The sequence below is a fragment of the Andrena cerasifolii genome, chromosome 5 (assembly GCF_050908995.1).
Source record: "Andrena cerasifolii isolate SP2316 chromosome 5, iyAndCera1_principal, whole genome shotgun sequence".
In the NCBI taxonomy this organism is placed as follows: domain Eukaryota; kingdom Metazoa; phylum Arthropoda; class Insecta; order Hymenoptera; family Andrenidae; genus Andrena; species Andrena cerasifolii.
This window is the reverse complement of record NC_135122.1, coordinates 12,037,877-12,059,291: the sequence shown is the minus strand read 5'-3', so window position 1 is coordinate 12,059,291 and position 21,415 is coordinate 12,037,877. Positions and strand designations below refer to the sequence as shown.

Sequence of the window (21,415 nt, the reverse complement as noted above, 5' to 3'; positions counted from 1 at the left end):
CGGGGATCTCCAAAGAAATCGGACGACTTCCATGTTAAACGCCTGCACGATCTCGCTGCCAATCCCGTTCCGTTTCACGGCTACACAAGGGACACGAGGGCGCTCTATAAAATTGCGCCTCGAGTTTCTCAGAGGGTTGCGAAACGGTATTTGGTCCCAGGTGAGAACGGACTCGTCGTCGTGCGACCGACGTGACATTTCGCCCGGGGGTGGCGACGTCGCGGCCTCCCTCGGAGGAGGAAGGCTGTCGTCTGCGCCCGACGTTCGTAAATGCGCCCCGCCGACAAAGCTGTCGATAGGTTCCCTTCACAAAGGCTACGTCGATCTCTCACACCCCGCCCGCGCCGCCCCTTTTTACCTGCTACGGCCGCCGCATACGTAACACGCGTAATATCTCTTTCACTTAACCAGCCCCGAAACCGGCTTTTATTGGGGCTTTGTTGCGCGCTGGCCAGCCACTCTTTTCGCTCGCTTGCCCGTAAACGTGCTGTCCATTACGTCCTGGGAAATGGAGAGACCTGGCGGCCGGAATAAGTCGGGCTCGTCGGGAATTCCTCCGGCGGAATTCTGTGTGCCCGCGACGACGACGGCGTTCTCGCGCCGCTCGCGGAAATCCGCGTCCGGGGCAACGATCGGCGATGGAGAAAAAGGAACAGGGAGCAGAGAAAGAGGTCCTCCTTTAAATAAGTACTAGGTTCTTAGGATATTCAGCCGCTAGGTGTTCCCAGGCTGAAATACAATAAACATTTCAAGTTTACCTTCACGGAGGGTACCATCCGAGGAGACCGCGTGTATTTAAATTGCCGCTATCTTGCGAATTCACTTACCGCGTTGCAGCCTTGATTGCACTTTAAATTAGATTCTGGAGCCTTTTACACCCTCTGCTCCGCAGATACAACGTCGCGTCGCTGTGAAAAAGTGTACGTTGAGAATTGCTTGACCTGAAGCTCTCACCTCTCGTTGAAGACACTCGCTTTGGGGGGCTGGCACCTGGGTGGACGGTTTCTTAATAAAACTAGGCTAATACAGGCAAGTTCCAGAATATTAATGTCGCGTCATTGTGTCAGAGAATGAATTGCTATGCATAGAATGGCCAGGAGGCAACATAACTTCGTCCCGAAGTCCTTTCATGGATTGAAACTCGATCTTGAAGATCCATCCAGCTCTTCTTCTCTCTTTCTAATTATTACTCGATACTACCATCGAAACACATCCGGCATCACCGACGACGTTCTCTCGACTTACCCTAAACTAGCACCCTCTCGGATTCATTTCGCCCAGCAACAGCTAGGGTGTTTCATTTTGATTGCTTCGAAGTTTCGTCACGTATTTCGCGCAGCCAAAACGACACGATTCCCCGAGATGTCCCCGCGACATCCCTCGTTCAGGCTGATGGACAATTTCCCGTGGGCCGTAAGTGCTCGTCCACTTCTGAGCTTTTTATGGTGTCACATCCAATCTGTCCGATTGGCCAACGCGAACAATTCTTCCGCGGTACAAACGAGGCAACGCGAGCCTGGCAAATCTGACGGTGGCTGGCCATTCATTCCGCCCTTTCGCCCAACATCCCCCATCGACTCGCCCTCCACCGTTCGGAACACATATTACGGTGCTCCCAGGACGATTTCCGGCGACACAGTGGAAACAACGGGAAGTATACTTTTTTATTGCAACCGGCGAAAAGATTTCGCCCGGGTATTCGTCAAGTTTGGTGACGACCGGTGGAAATGTAACGAGAGATATAGGAAGGCTTCTGAATCCTTTTTGGCAGATAGCGCTTCGCTTCCATGAAGCTGGTTCTTTCCCTTTTACGCGACGTTATCAACGGTGACGCGCCCCATGATCGATTCACGAAACAAGACACCGTGGATAGAACGAAACTTAATTAACGCGACCCTCGGAGCAGTTCCACTCGATTCGGAGAATTTATTTCTCAGTTATAAATCTTGCGGTTGCTCGAAACGCGGGCGACGCGTTCCACAGCCAGTGGAGGCGTTCGCGAAAAACGTGTAAAATCTAGCTTTCGAAATTATAACGTTAACGACGGACAAACAACGCGCGAACGAACAAACTGAAAGAGAAGAGAAAAAAAAATGGAAACGCTGCGCCGGCAGCCACGTGTTACAAGTACCACGGAATATTTGAACGCGGGTTAAGCTCGAGATCAAAGCGATAGGGAAATGAATTTATCGCTGTGGGAAATAAAACGCGAGATTACGCGGGGATATCGTCGACTTGGCGACCAGGAGATTTACGAAGCTCGTTAACAAAACAGAAAAACGAAGGAGGATGGGAAGAAAAAAAAAAGGCTAGGAGATGGGAGACAAAAGGGCGCGAAGAGCGTTGCGGCATCGTAGGGCCGAAACGGGGGCAGAGGGGCGGAAAATATTAATGCGTGGAAACGCGATACAGCGGGGCGATACGTTTCAGCGGACTCATCAGTCCTCGAATGTAAATTCGGCCGGCGAAGCAGTATCCAGCCACGGTTAATACAAAACCAAGGGACGGATTACGCTGAAAGGAGGGATTACGGTGGACCGGCGACCGCGAAATTGGAAAATTTATGAAAACCACCCTCGTTCGTTATCCGCGGTTCCCGCGGGGGAGGGGCGCGTGGTAAGGGTATTTGTAAAAGCAATCGAAGACACGGCCAGCCCCGCGAAATATTAATCGATCGCGCGGGGGCTAGATCGAGGGCACTCCAGAACTACGATCCTCGGGGAGGCCATGACGGACGATAATTTACCGTCGACCGCGATAAATTTCACGTTAAAATCCAGCCAGAAGGGATTTACGTTCGCGGGTTACCGGGACGACCCTTCCGTTTGCGTTTCTCCCCTCCGCGTCTCACTTTCCAGCGTTCTTCTCCTCCCGATTTTTCTTCTCCGCCCTCCCCCACCGTTTTATCTCGCTCGCCATCGCTCTGTGCGTCACACTTTCGATTCCCTCCTTCGTCATTCCATTTCTGGCCGCCCCTTTGCCTCGTTATACGGCTTTATACGGAGTGCTTCGTGTGACTGCATCGCTGAGGGCGTTGAGAGACGCTGACCCAGTGCGAAAATTTCACACCGAGCACTTTCTATAATTATAAAAATCAGGGGAATGTTTCTGGCGTTGCGATTCAAGTGATTTTCCTCCTCGCGTTTCTCGCGCTGATCGGAGAAAGAGATTCGACTGCATTTAGACGTCGGATAGGTAAATAATTTCGCTATTTGTGCCTCGATTCAAGCGGACGGATCGGTTATATCAAATCCAGACGGCGGGCAACGGCGAGAGTGAATGTTTAAATTCCAATATCGAGATCCGCGCTCGCTGGGAGCGACTAAAAAAAAAACGCGGAGTCGCGGTGAATATTGATAGAATCGTTTCATTCTCGCGGGTAATGCGTGGCGCGATAATCGAACAGCGATAAAAAAAAAGAAACAGTCGGGACAGAATTTTGATTAGCTGCGGGGACGTTTATTAATGGATCCCCGGCTCGGAACGCGCGATTTTCCGTTTCGCGTATCCAGCGAAATCGGCGTCGTTGGATCGCGCCTGGTTTCGCTTGGAAATTCTGAACTCCGGCGAAATAATCCGCGAAGGAACAGTGTGTGCTTTTGTTTCAAGGATAAGTAGAAACGTTTCGATCGTGGAGCACGATTTTCTATCCCCGAATCGAAGGAACAGGGGATGGAAAGATGTCTAGCGAAGACGAGGGGATACCAAGTGCCCTGTGTTTTCCACCCTTTCACCAACTAACCGCAAATTGCTCTAAATTCTTTATTCTCGCCGAGTGTCTCTCCTCCATTATTTCTGTCTCCTTTCATCGACGCGTAAGGAGCTCGAAAGGAGAAGAGGGCAATGCTGTGTACACACTTTATCCTTTGTATAAAGAGGACGTTAAAGAACCTGGCAGATTGAATGGATAGACGTCTTGTGGTTTGAGTACATACTCTTAAACGTTTGTACCGAAAGTGACATTTATATTAAACCGTTAGGTGTAGCAGTCTGTCCTAGACATTACGTCGCGAAAGGAAACATTTAACTCCATCCCTGCAGCAATAGGCAAGCTTCTTGGTCGAAAATATGTAGTTGAAAAAAAATCCTTGAATGTTCTCTGACGGGGAAGGTAGATCCCGATGCAAAAGCACGCGCAACACTAACGAGACGGCAAAAGATTCTCCTCTTTACGTGCCCTTTACAACATACTTTAAACGCAGTCGTGCGTCCTGCAGGATTCGCGTTTCCCCGCGCCATAGTTACCCGGCGTACCAAGACAAAGGAGGGAACGCACGATAAATTGCGAAGATTACGGTGCCGCGTCTCGTTTCAACAATACACTGTCGAGATGTTCCCTTTAAAGAATGCAACCTTCGAAGCGTGTAAATCGAAGCTCCAGTGCGGGGCTGTATCGCAACATAAAACGAGAGAGAAGCGCGCAGGGGGCTGCAGGATAGCCCTGAACATCCGGATTCCCCTGCACGTGCCGCGATAAAACGCGGATTTTTATCCGCGACCTCCGCGAGCCTCGGTGCACTTAAAAAATATAAAATCAATCGTTGCCACGTGCCGCGATCGACGCAACGGGCGAGCACAGGGCGGTGAATCACTCGTGGACGTCCGGTGGATAGCAATCCTCGTGTCCACCTGCTTCCCCGTGGAAGAGAAGCGAATGTCTCGGGAGCCTGGGTCCGGGACTCGCCTTCGAATTCACTTGACGGGGGAAAGAATTTAATAACGCCGGCATTCATTTATGAATTTATGATTCGCAATGGAACGCGCCTTGATCCACGAGTCGCAGCGACGTTATCACGGTTAGCCGGGCGAATTGGTCGGAAGAGACACGTCGCAGACGCTCGTGCGGCAGATAATTTGCTAGGTAAGATCGCCCGAGTACGGAGAAGCGATGCCGTTCTAGCTTTTATTAGAGTAATCGAAACTTTACGAGCACGTTAATCTCGCGTTTAACGCTCGCATCGTAACGATCTGTTCTGTTACGTCGTGGCGCCGTTAAATCGCGGGCCTCTTCTTCCCGAAGCTGAATAATCTCTTAATAACACTTTTATGCGGCTGCTAATCACTCACCTCCCTTTGCGAACATGGCAATGAAACGGAGGATCGATATAATTTCTGTATCGCTATATTGCTGAGAGGCTTTCGCGGATTAGTTTCGAAGAGAAGAAGAGCGAGCGTGTTGTAGACGCCGCGACGATACGGTTTCGCCGTATCAATTGCGCGAGCAAACAAACGAACATTTTCATCAGCTTGTAGATTTCAACCGGGTGTAATTATAACTTCGTAGCGAGATACATTAGTGTAGCATTTGGTCCGAGCACGGCAACGTTGCGCGCCGCGGCAATTATAAATAATAGAACTTCCTCGGCAAGTGAAGTGCATTTAATCCACGTGTAATGCATTTCTTCCGGTTCCGCGATGTCGACGATAATTGCTGGCGGTTTGAATTTGTTGCCATATTTCCATCGAGGCTGGGCCCACGCTCTTCCTCTCGCAAATACGATTCCACTCGTGCTAATACAAAAAGTAGCTGCAGGAAATCTCTGACGATCTGATCCCCTTTCAGAACCGTAAGTGGAACACTCGTCCATTTGCTAGTTTAAAAATAACGTTCACATTTGGCGCATTAACGAGGAACACCACTGTGACGGACGGAAAAGTAAGCAGTTTTTAAGAATTTTTTAGGATTAATTTACAGTTTTCATACCAAATTTGTATTACCTACCTTTAGTAGGGTAAACCAACCAGTAATTGACCGCATACCAGTGAATGACTATTAGGCAAAGAAATGTCAATTATAAGTTTAAACATTATTATATGTTTATAAATAGAGTGTAGTTGCACTTTTAATATCCTATATGTTAATGTGGGTTTTTGCTCACAATACCTCCTGAATCCTCAAAAATTTTCAGCGAAGCAAACTGGTCATCGATAATTCTCCAGTCATTTATTGAGAAACAAAAATGCTCAAGACTAGCGGTGGAATCACGGGGGACGAAACGAAGGGGATGAAAAGATGCCCACAATGTCATTAGCATAATGAAACGCAGAGGCGTGCAGCGAATTCGGATTTTCAGCCCCTCTAGTTTCCCTCTGTCTCCAACTCTGTTAACACTCGTAATGGCCCAGCGTGTGTTTCACCGACGCGGCTCAACCCACCCCTTTCCGCCGGCGGGGAAAAACGAGGGAAATTCTTTTGCGGATCAACAAAAGTGCAGGATAATCGCTGTTAACGTTATCCCTTAATGTAGAAACAATTTGTGCACCGAAGTCAAACGCGGTCAGCAAGAAAAGCTGAATACTTCTGCACTCTGGATCATCCCCCAGACGCATAATCTGTCATTACGAAAATTCCATCACATCGAGGGGCTCATAGAGAACCGGAGCAAGGGATTCCCCAAGTAGGAGACTCCCGCGGAACGACTTGCGTAATTTGTGATTAGCGGCGGGAAATTTGCTGTATGAATTTTAAAGTGGAAATTAAAGCGGTTTCTGTAGCACTTCCGCCGCGCCATGCGAATGGAATTTTTACGGATCTTTTCATGACAAGCTCGTGAAATCGAGCCACTTTACTGCTCGGAAAATGGGGGTCGCAGGTTGAATTCCTGGAGCCGCGAGTCGAAGTCTATCTGTACCGATAAATAACGAAATGTAAGCTGAGTTTTACAGTTCCCACATTCACGGAATCGTGCATCGATGCCGCGTAATTTCACGCGAAATAATCGCGGGACGTTCTGCAGGTACGCGTTTATATGTGGCGATTAAGTGTCGATCGAGCGCTTGGAATTACTCGCTCGTTAAGCGCTAAACGAATTACGCGAGATTTCAAAACGTCATAACTGCGAAGTTAAATGCCGTATTCACGCGGCATACCGGCGTGCAGAGTGGTACACATTACACCGAGATTCCCGGCGTTAAACAGTCGGATCTCGGCAGACTAATATTGCTTAAAGCTTCTCTCGATGCGCGGTCAGCGTGGAATTGCAACGACCGGCGCGGGGTTACGTGTGAATAATTACGTTAAATGTCACGTGTTCTTTCACGCGTTCTCCGCCTGCGACACGAATCGCCAATTTCCTATTGCCGCGCCGTTTCTATTAGAATTTTTATCCTCGAAACGGTCTGCACCGGCGAATAATTATTTTCAGTAGGCAGGACGGTAATGGCTCCTCCGCGTCATTATTTCGCCCCGAAACGCGTCCCTCGCCTCGCTTTGCCAATCAAACATCACGCTTTATTGCCACGTCTGCCCAAAACCGACCGGCCCTGTGACGATTGCTCGATGGAAATTTACAAGAACGTTCGATGACCGAGCATTAATTAAACGTAAAACGCGGCCGTTTCGCCGGGCATTGAAATCACCGACGACCGAGGCGTGCGGATTTTAAGTGCGCGCGAAAAAACAATCGCTTTTAACGAGCATATTATGTAAATCCCCGTGCCCCGTAATATCCAGAAATCACGAGCGGACCACTGTGATTGTATTCCGTGAAGGATCCACGGAATTGCAGCGAAATAACAGGATGAAAAATAATCGCGAACGAATTATGCACGCCCCCGTGGATTGGTGGACAAACGTCCACGTAATTCCCGTCCCCGTCGCGTTCCACCCTTTGTTCCTTGCGACCCTTCTTCACGAGACCGCGCAAATGACAAATATAATCGCTCGTATAAAAGCGAGCAACGACGCGGCGGGGAGGGATATTAATTAATTTCGCCCGCGCAACAGCGACGCCTCGGAATCGCGTCATTATCGCGCTGGTAATTCGGTTACCAGTGATTTTGTGGCGACGATGCACCCGGATTTTACAATAATAAGCCACGACCAACTCATCGCCAGCCCCTTGATAATAATAAATCGGAAGGATCGATCACCGCGGCGAGAGGGTTTCGCTATAAACGTCATTTGCGTTTCGCTAACCGTTTCATCGTGCCAATTAGAACGCCAATGGTCGATGGATCTTTATTGTTAATCAGCGACCGCAACGCGCCGGGGACGAAGCAGCGTGTTGTTCGATTGAAATCGTTGAGTCGCGATCTTCGTCACTGATTCAGTGAGACTGGTTTGTTTAATTACCGTGCAGAGCAGCGGTCCAATTAAGTGGCGCTTGCTGGAATCACTCTGTCACGTCCATTAACGCCCAGTGTTCTTTGAAAAGGACGTTAACGAACGTCGGAATAATCCGAATGACTTCGAGTATTTTCGAATGAAGCTGCGAACCTGCGAATCGAAATTCAAGATCCGGATCAGCTATCAACGTCCCACGGATAAAACGAGATCGCTCCGGCAAGCCTCCGAGATCTCCTGCCGAATGTAACAGAAGCTTCCACAAGGTTATCAAACCTGTATTCAGATTTCAATCGAATCGTCCAGGCTCGAATGTGGCCGCGAGCGCTGAATTTCTCGTTCCACTTCCTTTGAAAGGAGTGATTCCGCACGTTTTTCCCATCTCGCGCGAGCTTCCTTGCAGTAGGAAAATTCCCGGCGAAGAGCGCGCGGCGAGCTGGGGCCGAGCCGATGTTATAACCGATCGAACTTCGTTTAAAATAATTCCTGCGCGACGTCCGTCATCGAGGCTGGCTCGGAGCGGTGCAACAACCTCGATAATGCAATCGACGAGTCCGCGTATAGAGCCGTGGACGGGACGCGCAGCGTACTTCCGCTTTCCGGGCGATTAATTTTTTACGATCGAGAGTTTGATACCGTCTAGAGGCCGCGGACGTGGAACTTTCGACCCGTTTACATGGCAACTCTCGATTCTCCCCGGGGAGTCGAGAGAAGGCCCGTGGAATCGCGATGCGCCGCGCAAAAAGGTGGCCCCCGTGGGCGTGCGGGGCTCCCGCCTTTTTGCGAGCCGCGTCTCGGACAGAATAAACGTGGATTTACGCGAAACAGATTTGGCATGAATACACCCGGCTAGAGTGTGTAAATCGAGACCAAACGATCCCCCCAAATCGCGCTCCGCGTGCGAAGCTGTCCCGTTGTCCCTTATGTCTGTATCCGCGAGGAATTTACTGCTGTAACCGTGAATATTTTAACCCTTACGGGAGGTGCCCGAGCAACGGTCACTTGGAAACCGTGATTTGTAAAAAGGCCACTTGCTGCGGTCGGTGGGAACTGAGGCGCGACTGGTGAATCGCCAAGTGTTTGCAGATACCAGGGCCCGATCGGGGCGACAAATTTCGGGGCGGCTGAATTGGTAGAAAGAGAACATTAAAATGAATAGAAACCAATAGAAAGGTGAAACTTTTCGAAAAAGCTGTGTAAAAGTAGGCAACGCTTTTATTCAACAAATCTATTTTAAAAGAATTATTTATAAGTAAACATAGAGGGCGGCAAAATCATGCGCTAATTATGTGCTTCGCGGTATCATCGACGATTTTGATGAAACTTTGAAACGAGGAAGACTTTACCCCCGGCGAAATCGCGTTTGTTAATTTTCTACCGTGAAGAATAAAGAGCAGCGAGGCTCGTTTCCGTGGAGTACCTACGGTCTAAAGCACGATTGAAGAATGTGCTGGCTGGTGAATGATCACGCGGAAGTGGATGGCCGTAGCAGACACGTTTCAGCGACTTGGCGACTCCTGAATCCCCCGTGAAGCATCGTTCTCGCGCATCGACGGGACGTTGAAGCATCGCCGTCGTCGGGAACGTTGCCCGGCCGTATTTTTCATCGATGGCTCGATAATCGACCGCCTTTGTCTCCTGCAGCGTGTACAAGCGGCGTGGAGAGCGAGCTGCTCGGGGCGGGTCGCATGCATGCCGCGAAACCGCAATCTCGGTCGCGACAGAAGCTTGCGGTTCGGCTCTACTAGGTTTCAAGGGCACTGCGGTGTCATGAAGTTCGTTGGGATCGTCGCGTGTCACTTCGGGAGATTGATGAACCGGTGTAAAAACATTTCACGCGACACCCTTGGATTTTCCGTGACCAGTTACCGTTTCACCGACTTCGTCGATTCGAACGCGAGGTTCGGAGAAATCGTGGCCAACAAGTGTGTGCACATCTGCTGAAAGGAGCTTCGCACCTTATCCTCCATTCCGAGCCGCCCAAGCAGCTGTAATTTACATAAAACACTCCCATTACAACGAAACGCGAGCCAGCTTTGTCTCGAACAAGTCCGCGGGGGTCTAGCGAGCATAGCGCGCTGCAAATTATTACCGCGGCAGAAAAATATTCCACGTCTCTCTTCTCCGCGCAGCTCCGACGCGGATGCCCAACAAAAATAAACATTTTACTGGCGCCGCGCTCTCGCAAACAACGAGTATTATACTCTCCCCCCGAGGACGTCGCGCCCCGTCAAACGTTTCCGCTCCGCGAGTCGATAAACATGCATTTTTAGTGGCACCGTGACGCGACATCGTTGAAGCGAGAGCTGGAGATCCCACGCCGGCCCGCGGATCGATTTAACGCGAGGTCTTGTGAAAGAAGTGGAGGAAAAAGAGGACTCGGGACAGTGCTTGAAAAGACAGGCGGAGAGATTCCTTCAGTGAAGATCGAAATTCCTGTTCCATTTCGTCGAGCTCTAGCCTCTGCTCTGGCAATCACAGAAATGCATTCACAGGACCCTGCAAAGTGTATCCCGCAACCTGGATCATCGGTATAGTTGTGGATCCCACTTGGAAGGCTACAGATTCGAGATTCTGGGATGGATAGCTAGAGGATTTCTGGGAAACTGTACGATGGCTGTCGATGACCGTAGCTCTGGGGGGATTGGAAGATGAAGGTTGAAGTTGATGTATGTGATTATGGGTGAAAGAGGGATTGCGGCAGGTGGAGGTCGATTGAGAAGGTAGACCGCCCCTGTCTCGCGTTATAATCAGCTTCGCTGCTAAATTATTCGTCGGGAGGAAATAATGAGATTCGCATGGAAAATATTGCCACCGCGTAGCAGAGGTACTCGAAATCCGTGCTTCGTGGCTTCATCAGAAATTGCTTGTTTCGAAGAGGGAAAATGAAAGCTCGGTTAATTTTATACTTCATTCGTGAAGGATCATCTGACGTCAGTGGAGCACGAGTAGCTCGAGCGTCAAGCGAAACCAGGTCAAATAGCTTGAACCAGGGCGTTATTAGAATGTTGCGCACAACGCAGCGGAACTTATTCCCTGAACTTTCCGGGTAGAGTTAAAAGATGCTCATAGGCCGCGGCTGGGAGGCCAGAGTTACCACAGGAGCGTGGAATTCGCCGAGAGATTGGTCCCTTCGTACCGCCCCTGCACTGCTGCAGTATTCGCTAATTAAAACGAGAGGACGCTGCTAGGCATCGATCCGAGAGAATTATTTATGCACCCACGGCCCATAAACACGCGGCAAACCGTCAACACGATACGGCGCGCAGCGGTTGGAACGTGAAAGGTCGCTTGACGTCAATACCTGACGGAGAACCCGCTGGAGAATCAGGTCAGTTACCATGAAACCAAGGGCAGCCGCTGACCGGTCAATAACAAAGTTGCATTCGCCTCTGACGCGCGTATCTTTCAATGTCCTGGAGCTGTAATTAGAGATCGATTCGGCTGCCCGACGCGGCGGGCTCCTCTCTCCTCGCGACAGCGTGCCAAGGTTCTCGCGCGAACGGAAAGCTGGGAACGTTCGCGCCACCGCGTGAATGAAAAATTCCACGAAAGAGCTCCCTCGTAACCGAAGACAGACGTACGAAAACAAATGGCCCTTGCTGTACGTAGCGGACGAGAACGGGGCAGAAGAGTAAATGGATGGTTCGCTTCATTTATTTTTTCCACCCCCGAAAAGTAGAAGCTGGAAACGAACTTATATCGATCGAAGTCGGCCGCGCTCGTGGTGGTTTCCATGAAAGTTTGAAATTAAAAGGGAACGTAAGGAACTCGCGGTGAAAAAGTGCTTCCCAGAGGGTGGTTGTCGGAAAAATGCCACCAGGCGGAAGGAAATTAATTTGGCTTTCGTACGCGCCGCCCGGTCATTGAAGTGCTCTGGCAACTTTCGGGACGCGAAATGAAATTAGGAGAAACGCTAGGCGCCGGTTCGCAGCCGGCGAATATATCGAACGATCACTTGGTAGCGCACGCGGTCGATGTAATTGAAACGCCGCAGATCATTTGACGTCAATGGCTAACGAAGAGTATCGAGCGGTCCTGAATCAGGTCAAATCTGATGAAACCAGCAGGCAACTACATCACGGCCTAAAATGAAGGCGAACTTGTTGCACCGCTGGTCCTTTAATCCAATTAATGAGAGAGGCCGTGATCCATAGATGGGCTTGAAAAGACGCGATTTACGGGGATTAAATCTGCGGCTGATCGCTCTCAATGAAAGATCTAATCTACCATCGAGATTCAACGATCTGACGAACCTGGATCCTCCTTTCACCTCGGAATTTTCAAAAGTGGTGGTCGCTCGTGTTACCTCGGCATTACTTCAAACTGATCTAAGAGAAAAAGAATCTACCTAAATCCTAGCCAATCCGTCGGACCGATCCTCGCGCACCCTGCAAAGAGACACTCTCAACGGTTGCCACTGCTCTTCCATCGATCTCCAACGACTACAGCGAAAGGATACCCGACGCGAGACAAGCCAGATATTTACAGAGCAATCCGGGGAACGTTATTACCCGAGGTTTCATCCGTCCGCGGACTTAGTCAACGGCGATAATCGAGACGCATCTTTTGCGTGGCGAAGGGTAGCAGTTAGCTGGGACCGCGGGGCAAAATCAGGTCGCATTGGAGAGGGAGGCAGGGGCGAGATGCCATTGCAATGTGGCTGGGAACAGGGTTGAGTCTGTTTGCAGTGAGGGTGGTAGCAGGGTTACCGTTGGGAATTGGTGGATCAAGCGGAATCCACGGGGCCGTCAGGATTAAAATCGTGGAAAGCTGCGGGTTACGTCTGGAAGAACTGGTGGCTCTCGTGTGCGCCGGGCTGCATCGACGATTCTTGTTATCCAAGGGATCTGTCCTTGGAATTAACGCGACCGTTCTCGCAGTGTAAACTCGGCGATGCTGGCTGGATGCATCGTATCGTTTCTGTTTCTTGTTTGCCCAGCTATCCAGATACTCCTCTTCGTTACACACCACGGTTATTGTAAACCCACGCTAGAGGACCAGCGTTAAGCCGTTCGAGTGTGATATGACGGAACTTCTTCCTTTCTCTTCTTCTCCTTCCTTTTCGTAGACGTAACACTCGTTCCTCCTGGATTTTTGGTTCGGGGGTGGACGTTGAAGTGGTTAATTGTATCGGGGAGAGGTATTAGGCATCCCGGAGGGAATTGCTTTTCATTCTGTTGACCTTAGGATCGGCCTTCCCTTCGAGTTCGTTCGTTTTCCACTCGAATAGCTTTAATAGCGAGGAGAGGGTTTCGCACGTCCCGATCCTCGATCCACGGCAATAAGTGTCGTTTTCGGATATTGCTGCAACACCGGCGAACTTCTCGATACGTAACAACCGAAACGTGAAAGGTCGAGCGATCGAGATCCAGATGGGCGATAACTGAATCGCGTTCCGCGTAATTGCAGAAACTCAGAATGCCCGGCTTTTTCTCATAGAACACTGTACGTTCCCACGCGAGATAATTTCTTTGCTCGTTCCCCATTCGATGATATCAAGTAGCCTCTAGTCGCGCAATGGATCGAGTCGCGCGATAACCACCCATGGAAGCTAGCAGTGGGCAGCAAGAGACGCGTATTTCTGTCCTCCGAGTAGAAACTTTATTAACCAGCATTTTACTTCTGTAACAATCTCGTAGTTTTCTTATCTGGATCGAGTCAAACAGTCGGGAAGTTTTTCAATCTTGCACGGACTCGGACTGTCTCGTTTTAACAGACTGCTATAAAGAACAGCTACAGGAATTGTGTGAAAACAGTGTCCCTCGAGGAGGCAAGGCAACTCCACTTTGACACAGGAATCACAACGCATGGATACACTTCCTTTTCCATTAGTACCTTGAAGTGTCTGCATTTTCACTGTACTTTCTTTTGCAGTAAGAATGTTTATAGCAACCTCTTCTCTACGATAACTTTATTACATGTAAGCTAGTCTGACGAATGGTAAAGTATTCCACTGTCACAGCCAAATCGTTCTCACTGTACAAATCTATCAAGAAAAGGTATTGCAAAGGACAGCGTGTAAAGCTCCAAGGACTGTCGAAAGGTCTCGTTGTGCTCCATAATCGAAAGTAACTCGCGTGTCCGCCGAAGAAAGCGTTCTAAAGAGCATGGCAGCGTGTTTGTAGTCGCGTCCTCTTAAAGCGAAAGGAAGGGTTGCCCGTGTAAACCACTCAGAGTGGCCGAGAAATTCTGGGAATGAAAATTCTCAGGGATGGACGGGTCTCCATCCCCCCCGTTGGAGCCGATGCCAGCCCAAGGGGTCCATTTGACTGCATTGACGATTCGCTCGGTGTAGTTTGTCGGGTTGAGCTCGCCCAGGCAGCAAACTTTCGCGGAGTAATCCGTTACGAAAGTTATCGGGTGTAACGTGCACGGAATTTCCGTAAATACGGATAATCGAGAAACGTGCCGGCTTCCTCTGTTTCCCTTTATTCGTGGAGACACCACCCTCGTCCCTAGCTCGTCGGGAGATCTCACTTCGCCGACTATCGATCGATGCTGGGATCACGCGATAAACTCCACAGTCACTGAGGCGAATTTCGGGGGGATAAATCTCGATCCCGAGTTTTGAAGGATTTAAAGGCAACCCTTTGAAATTTTCACTCATTCCGCGGCGTGATTTGATGGGACTCTTTGGGGACGGAGGATTTTTTAAAAGAAAGGTGAGAGTAGGGCAGTCCGAGGCTAGTTGACTAATTTTTAACATTTCTAATTTTTATAAATAGACCATTGGTATTTTGTTGACTTGTTGCACACCAAAGGTTTACATATTTCATTAGGTATACAGGCTTAATTTTTAAAATTGTTTTAATTGAATCTGGTCGTAGTTTTTATTATATTTAGAGTAGTGAGACGAGTAAGTCAACAAACCCCGACTGTGGGGATGAGTTTAGAAGGATTTGCGGTGGGGGAAGTGGATTTGAGCAGCTAAACTCTTTGCCTCGACTGCATCTTGAGGATAAAAAGTGCAATTTTTAGTGTTGTTCCTATGCTTAGTCAAGTAACCCCGTCCGACATTGTCAAGGGTCGTACGTACAAAACCTCCACGCACCGGATAAAATAAAATACCCTAAATTATAGTCAATGTATCACGTTTCTACAAAATATTCATAAAAAAACATCAAGCAATACTTAGTGGACAAAAATTCATAAATAGTCGAAACAGAAATATTTACTTCCCGCCGACCTTTTTAGATTCTTCATTCTCACTGATAGAACACGCGAGTTTTTGTCACGGTGACACATTGAATGACAAGCTGTTCATTCATATGCGTCAATATCGCGAATCGCAGCATAATTTATAACATAATACAACAATTAAAGGGAATTAGTCAGCTAACTTCGTTAGCCAACTAGCCCCAGTCTCCCCTACGGTTTGTAGTATCGAGGAGTTTTATTTCTTTAGGTGTGCTACCTACGAGCTTTTACAGTGAAATTAAGTTGAACGTCTATCACAGCGTGCGCTGTTCCTTTCCCCGAATTGTCCCCGCAAAATATCGACCTCTATCCCCTCGGAACTTCCCCCCTCCCAGCATACTTTCTAGAATGCTTACCCGCGGCAACGCGAGATAGACCTCAAAGTTCCGCCACGGTGAGATTCCACGAACACTCGAAGGAAACCGTATTTCCACAAATTTCCCGAATCACCCCGCGACGTAACTGGATTGCCCCACTGCCACTTGTCCATGGCACGTTTCAAAAACGTTATTTTCGCGGGCGTTTCCACCAGGCCTGGGTGCAGGCCCCACGATGGTCCCTGTTTCTCTTTCTCCACGACGAGTCCTTGGGAAAAAGGAGCTGCTGTGTTATCGTAGGAATAACCTAGTCGCGGCCGTGTGTTTTCCTTTATACCGACCGGCCTGAAGGGGAACGTCACTCGGTCGGCCGTGGACGGAGAAAATGGCCTTCCTACGAGGCTTCCGTCATCTCGAGAGATGCGGTACGATTCTTGGACGACCACGACGACGAAGGCGCCCTCGACTGTCTCTTTTATTTTTCGCCGTGCCTCAATGAGCCGGCTATTCATGAGCTATTCCGTCGGACAGCGCTCCCTCGACTTTGACATCGTCGAAGGTGAACCGTATTCTTTTCTCTCCGCCAGCGATTCTCGCGTTTCCACGCTTTGAGCCACCGCGGGGTAATTTACGCCGCGATTCTGCTCCTCCATTCGCCGCGGCTGCCTGGGTAACGGATGCTTTGAAACGAATTCCTCAAGGGGAGAGAAGAAATTATAATTTCGCTGTTACGCGCGATACCTTTGATGTTAACGCTGTGCAAGAGTCACTCCCACGCTTCCGGAGAAGGGGAAGAACATATTTCATTCAAGCGTATAGAGTTTTCTTGTAAATCATCAGCGGCTGGTGAAGAATAGAATGCTATGGAGCTCTGTGTTGTACTTATGTAGTTTTTCTGTATCGAACGGTTTAACTTGGACGTAAAGGCCATCATTCATAGGGCAATCGTTTCCAGTAAATTGCTTTTCCCCTTTCGAGCCCGACGCGTGTGGGACTTTAGAGCCAGTCTATATGCTCCGAAACTTTGCAAACAATCGCCCTGGTCATTCTATATTCCTCGGCTCCGTGCAATCGTGCTCGCCACGTGATATCCTCTTTCGATTCAAAGGTTCCGTGCTCTACAAGCCCTGCAGCTTAGCGGCCATTTGCATCGATCGTTCCCTAACGAAAGCAGTAATTTTCATCCCCGTCCTGGAGATTTGTAGACCCAGGAGAACGACCTATGGTCAGACGTTTTTCAACCGAGACAACGACGTCCATGTCGCGAGGTATTACCCATTGTTCCCGACACGGGGCGGCCGCAATCGGCTAAAACGTCTGGCGAATGCCCGTCGGGGTTCCCCGAGACGCGATGGATGTAGGAACCGTTCCCCGCGTAATGAGTAGTTGAGATTCCTTGTTAAGGAGCGTCTGAACTCTGCACTGCGGCTTTCGCGGTTCCCAGACCCCTTGGTCCCGCATAGTTTCTTCCAACCCCTCGTGGTTCTGCTTTCACGACGCCATCCCCTAAGGTGAATGTCCCAATTTCTGCTCGTGTACCCATTTCTGCTCATTTCGTATTTTTCTTATTATTATAAGCGTTACGTTTGCACTACAGTTGCAACAAAATAATTCTAAATTATTTGAACATTTACGCGAGTGTTGCGCGAGATTGGGGCTAATCAAAGTGCAGCATAAGCAACGAAAATCTTTTAAAACGAGAGACTCATGATTCTTCGATCGTGTTCCAGCTGGTTGTGCTAAGGAACAGCGTCACTATTGGTATTCGATAATTGGGCAGAGAATAGTTTTTGCACTAAAAGTTCTTATTTAATAACAAAAACAGATACCGTATTGTGCTCTGGATTTAGATTTTTTTTACTATTTTTCGTGAGCAGAAATACGGACATTTAGAGCATTGCATTTAATTACAAATTACTAATAGTTGCAACATCGTGAAGTATCTTTCTTAAATAGTTTCTGAATTGGTTGATTTATTATTAAAGAATTAATCAATTACTCTGCAAATTTTCATCACAAACAAATTTTCTACACCTTCTTTATGGTGAGTAACCTCTTAAATGAGCAGAAATTGGAGCATTCACCTTACAGCTTTCTCGCCATCGGAGCCAGGCTCGCGCAATGTACATCCGGATGCCCGGCGATATATCATGCATCGCGTATGAGCTTCCCCCGCGTGCCGGCGCATCCTGACAGCGAGAAAACTTTGGCCGATGAATAATTCCGGGATTAAAAATTGAAGCCGACTCTGGGCGTGTTTCGTACGACCTTCTACGTGAAACGAAAAAAAGGAACGGATGAGATATCATAAGCGAAAGGAGGAATGTTCTAGTCAGGGGTGAACGATATTGTTTCTAATTTAAGGGTGGTATTCGATGATGGCGATCGGAGTACCTATAGCCCGCTCGTGTGCTGTTGAAGAATTTTAAACGGAAGTCAGTCGAATGCCGGGTGCCTCGCAAATGAATGAAAATTTTATTAACCACCCTAAGACACTTTTCCCTCGAGTTAGGGTTAATCTAGAGCTTCGTTTCGCAGAGTGACGTGTGCGAGTATTTGACAACGATTACGGCGGCGATGGTAATAGTATGTTAACAGGGAGTAATAGCGGCTGAATCCCATTGTCATAATTGCGATGTAATCCCGGGGGGATTAAGAATTTAAAGCTCTCGGGTCTCGGCCGGGGCGGAATAGAGTGTGTCTGCGTAAACGTAGGAAAAGTGAACGACCGGAAGCAGGAGGCTGTCACCCTCTTTCAGCCGGTGGAAATTACTTTCACCGACGCTGGCTAAATAACAACGCCGTCGGGGCAGAAATTCTTTGAAATAACGCTTGAAAGATAGCGAGCACAGCAATTTCTACGAAATTCCGCTCTGACAGCCCTCCTGTATCTACCGCGTTTAATCCGCGAGTAGCTATTGGAATTTGTTAGCAAGCGAATTTCACCGCTGTATTTTAACACTGTGCGTTTAACATCCATTTCCATCCCGAAATTATGCTACAGTTTAGACGCAATTTTGCCCCAAGAATCAACCTGTTTGCACCCCCCGCGCCACGGTTATCGATCGCGCTCCGTGCAAGGGCGGCATTAATAACTTTTCGACGGTGCATCGAATTTTTTATCCCCCCGGTAGACAGTAACAGGTGTCCCGTAAGTAGCGTTTTGCATTCCAGCCGCGAGAAATGATGGATCGCCGGGTAATTCGACGCCAGTGTCCCGCGGAAAGAGGGTATAGGAAAGCGACGTGCAGCCCTCGGAGGGAAAGAGGGCGCGTGGAACGGATGTAGAGGGGAATGAAACGAGAGGGATTTCCGTGGAAAAACGAACTGGCAAAAAATTGCAAAAGCCAGTCGGCGAGGTACCTACCCGTGGGTTATGTATTCCGCTGTGAACACAGGGGAAAAAGCCTGCTCCGTTGACGGAGTCAATTTCATCGCGAATTTTCAGCCCTTGTAATGGCTGAAAAACTTTTACCTACGCTCCTTCCAGCGCCGGGCGGGATTCTGCATTGTTCCGTGTATCGCATCGGTATCGACGCGGCTGTTTTGTTATACTTTCGCCGTTTAATTGGTAACAGCGTTGTCACGATAGGGGCAGAAAAGCTGCTGTTTTTATTCGCACGGGAATGGACGCGTGTGCAAATTAGACGGCCCGTTGGCAACAGAAAATATTTTCACCGTTCCGGCGCGACTAAATGTGGCCGACATGGTGGAATAAAAAAAATATATATTCGCGAGCAAATTCTCGTTACGAGCTATCCATTTCATAAAAACGCTGTCCCCTGTCGCGCCGTTTATAGGTACTTGTTTAATTATTGATAGCTTCGCGTTACAAACGCGACAATCCTTCGCGGACGAGTTTACGAGTCCCGATGTCAACGCTTCCGCTCTTCGATTATCATTCGATTAATAATCGCCCGCGGAGCCTATCGTTAATTTACAGCTGGCTGCGACCCGGCCGAAACGAGGAAAGAAGCCGAACCGTTGTGTAATTGCAACGGCAACAGCGGTGGCGCGAAGTCCAACTAAACTGCAGCCGCTGCACCGCGTTAATTAATTACCATTGGCACCGTTGCTAATCAGCTTCGTTAGAACACGGAAAGTGACACGGGACTTTGATGTCCCCGTTGCTGGAAATCGACCGGGGTCCCGTCAGCATCCAGGCAGACGCGGGGTCACTAGTTCTCGACGCTCCGCTTTCCCTGCCACGATATTTTTGATCGAATCTCATAATAGCTGCACATATGTAGAAGCTGTCGCGTATCCTCTCCCTCTGAAAATCATTAAGCGGCATCGCTAATCAGCTCTATGAGGGCATTGATTTCTTTGCCGATCCACTTTCTAGCTTCAAGATTAGTAGGTATTCGGAGAGCCCTTGTTGCGGAAGGCATTTCTTAGTATAGTCCCCACTTACCTACCTGGCAATCTGTGTTCAATATTAGCGTTTTTTTCTGTAAATATATTTTGCTTCGCAGTGTTCTTGTTCTTAATGGGCTTGTCCCGTAAATAAATTATTATGATTATTATTAGAATAGCTTTCCATTAAATACCACCCCCCGCGTTTAAAATAGCTGCCTTTTCGCGAACGAGCGATTTCACGTTTCTACAACGCTCCCCGCGATCATTTATTTACAAAAGACGATCACTTAAAAGTCACTGCAGACGTAATGAATGTCGACGAACATTGTGGATGCTATTGGACACGCGAATCATCGGTAGAAGTTGCGCGCGAGTGAATATTTACATGGGTCGAGGAAGTTTTAACTTCGTTTCTGGATCGTAGCCTGACGGACAGGAAATGCAATGTGTATATGGCTCTAACGCTGCTTCGAGCCCGAAACTTGTCGCCGCGTCGGGATCTGCCGATGAATAATTTGATTGCATCTTGAGAGAATTCGATAGTCTGTAACTGGGTTAAAAACGGCTCCGACATAACACCGATTCGAAGCACAATGCCACTCTATGTTGCTGAAGTCCTTTGGCACGAAATTCCCAACTTCCGCCAGTGGAATAATAATAATAATACTACTACTAATAATAATAATAATAATAATAATAATAATAATAATAATACTACTAATAATAATAATAATAATAATAATAATAATAATAATAATAATAATAATAATAATAATAATAGTAATAGTAATAATAATACGTCTTTATTACACCAACAAATTGCGTTAGATTATTACATATTTGGCAAAATATCAGACAGATACCAAGATTGGTTAAAATATTATCGTAGCTTGAATAGAAGTGACCCGTAAATCCACATTAAAACGAAATGCATTTCCAACTCGCGTAATTAACCGAAGACCGTTGGATTACCTTCGACTTGAATGGTTCCCTTGGCGTCTGAACGGCTGAAAAAAATGAAGGTATCAATGAACGGGACTGTCGATGATAATGGATCCCCTCGACTTCGCTCGAGTTACATTGTAGAACGGTGATTGGATGAAAAACGAGGTAGAACTTAGGAGCCCGGCGAAAACGTGCCGTCGATATGCCCCGGAGTCATATCTGATCTGATTACGGAGCCGTTAATTACACCGATAATTAGCGGGCACTGGGATTCGCGCACGGTTTGTCGGGCAACTCGTACCCGCGAACCGTGACTGATCCGGCACGCTGGTGCGTGAACGAGACATCGATCGATTTAACCTGCCTCCTCTATAAATCTCCATATTCTTCCAATCAGTGCCGCGTGTAACGTTATAAATTAATCCACCCCCCCCCCCCCCAGTATTATGTCCCACATTAATTTCTTCTGGCTGGTAAATAACGGGACCATCGGGCGCGAAACTGATTAAACGGCGCAGAATGGTATAAT

General features: G+C 48.4%; 1 protein-coding gene across 3 annotated transcripts in view; it reads left to right on the top strand.

Annotated features, from left to right (window-relative positions):
• Nucleotides 1-21,415, top strand: part of Nolo (ADAMTS-like no long nerve cord) — a 176,191-nt gene that overhangs the window by 116,521 nt on the left and 38,255 nt on the right. The window lies entirely within an intron of this gene.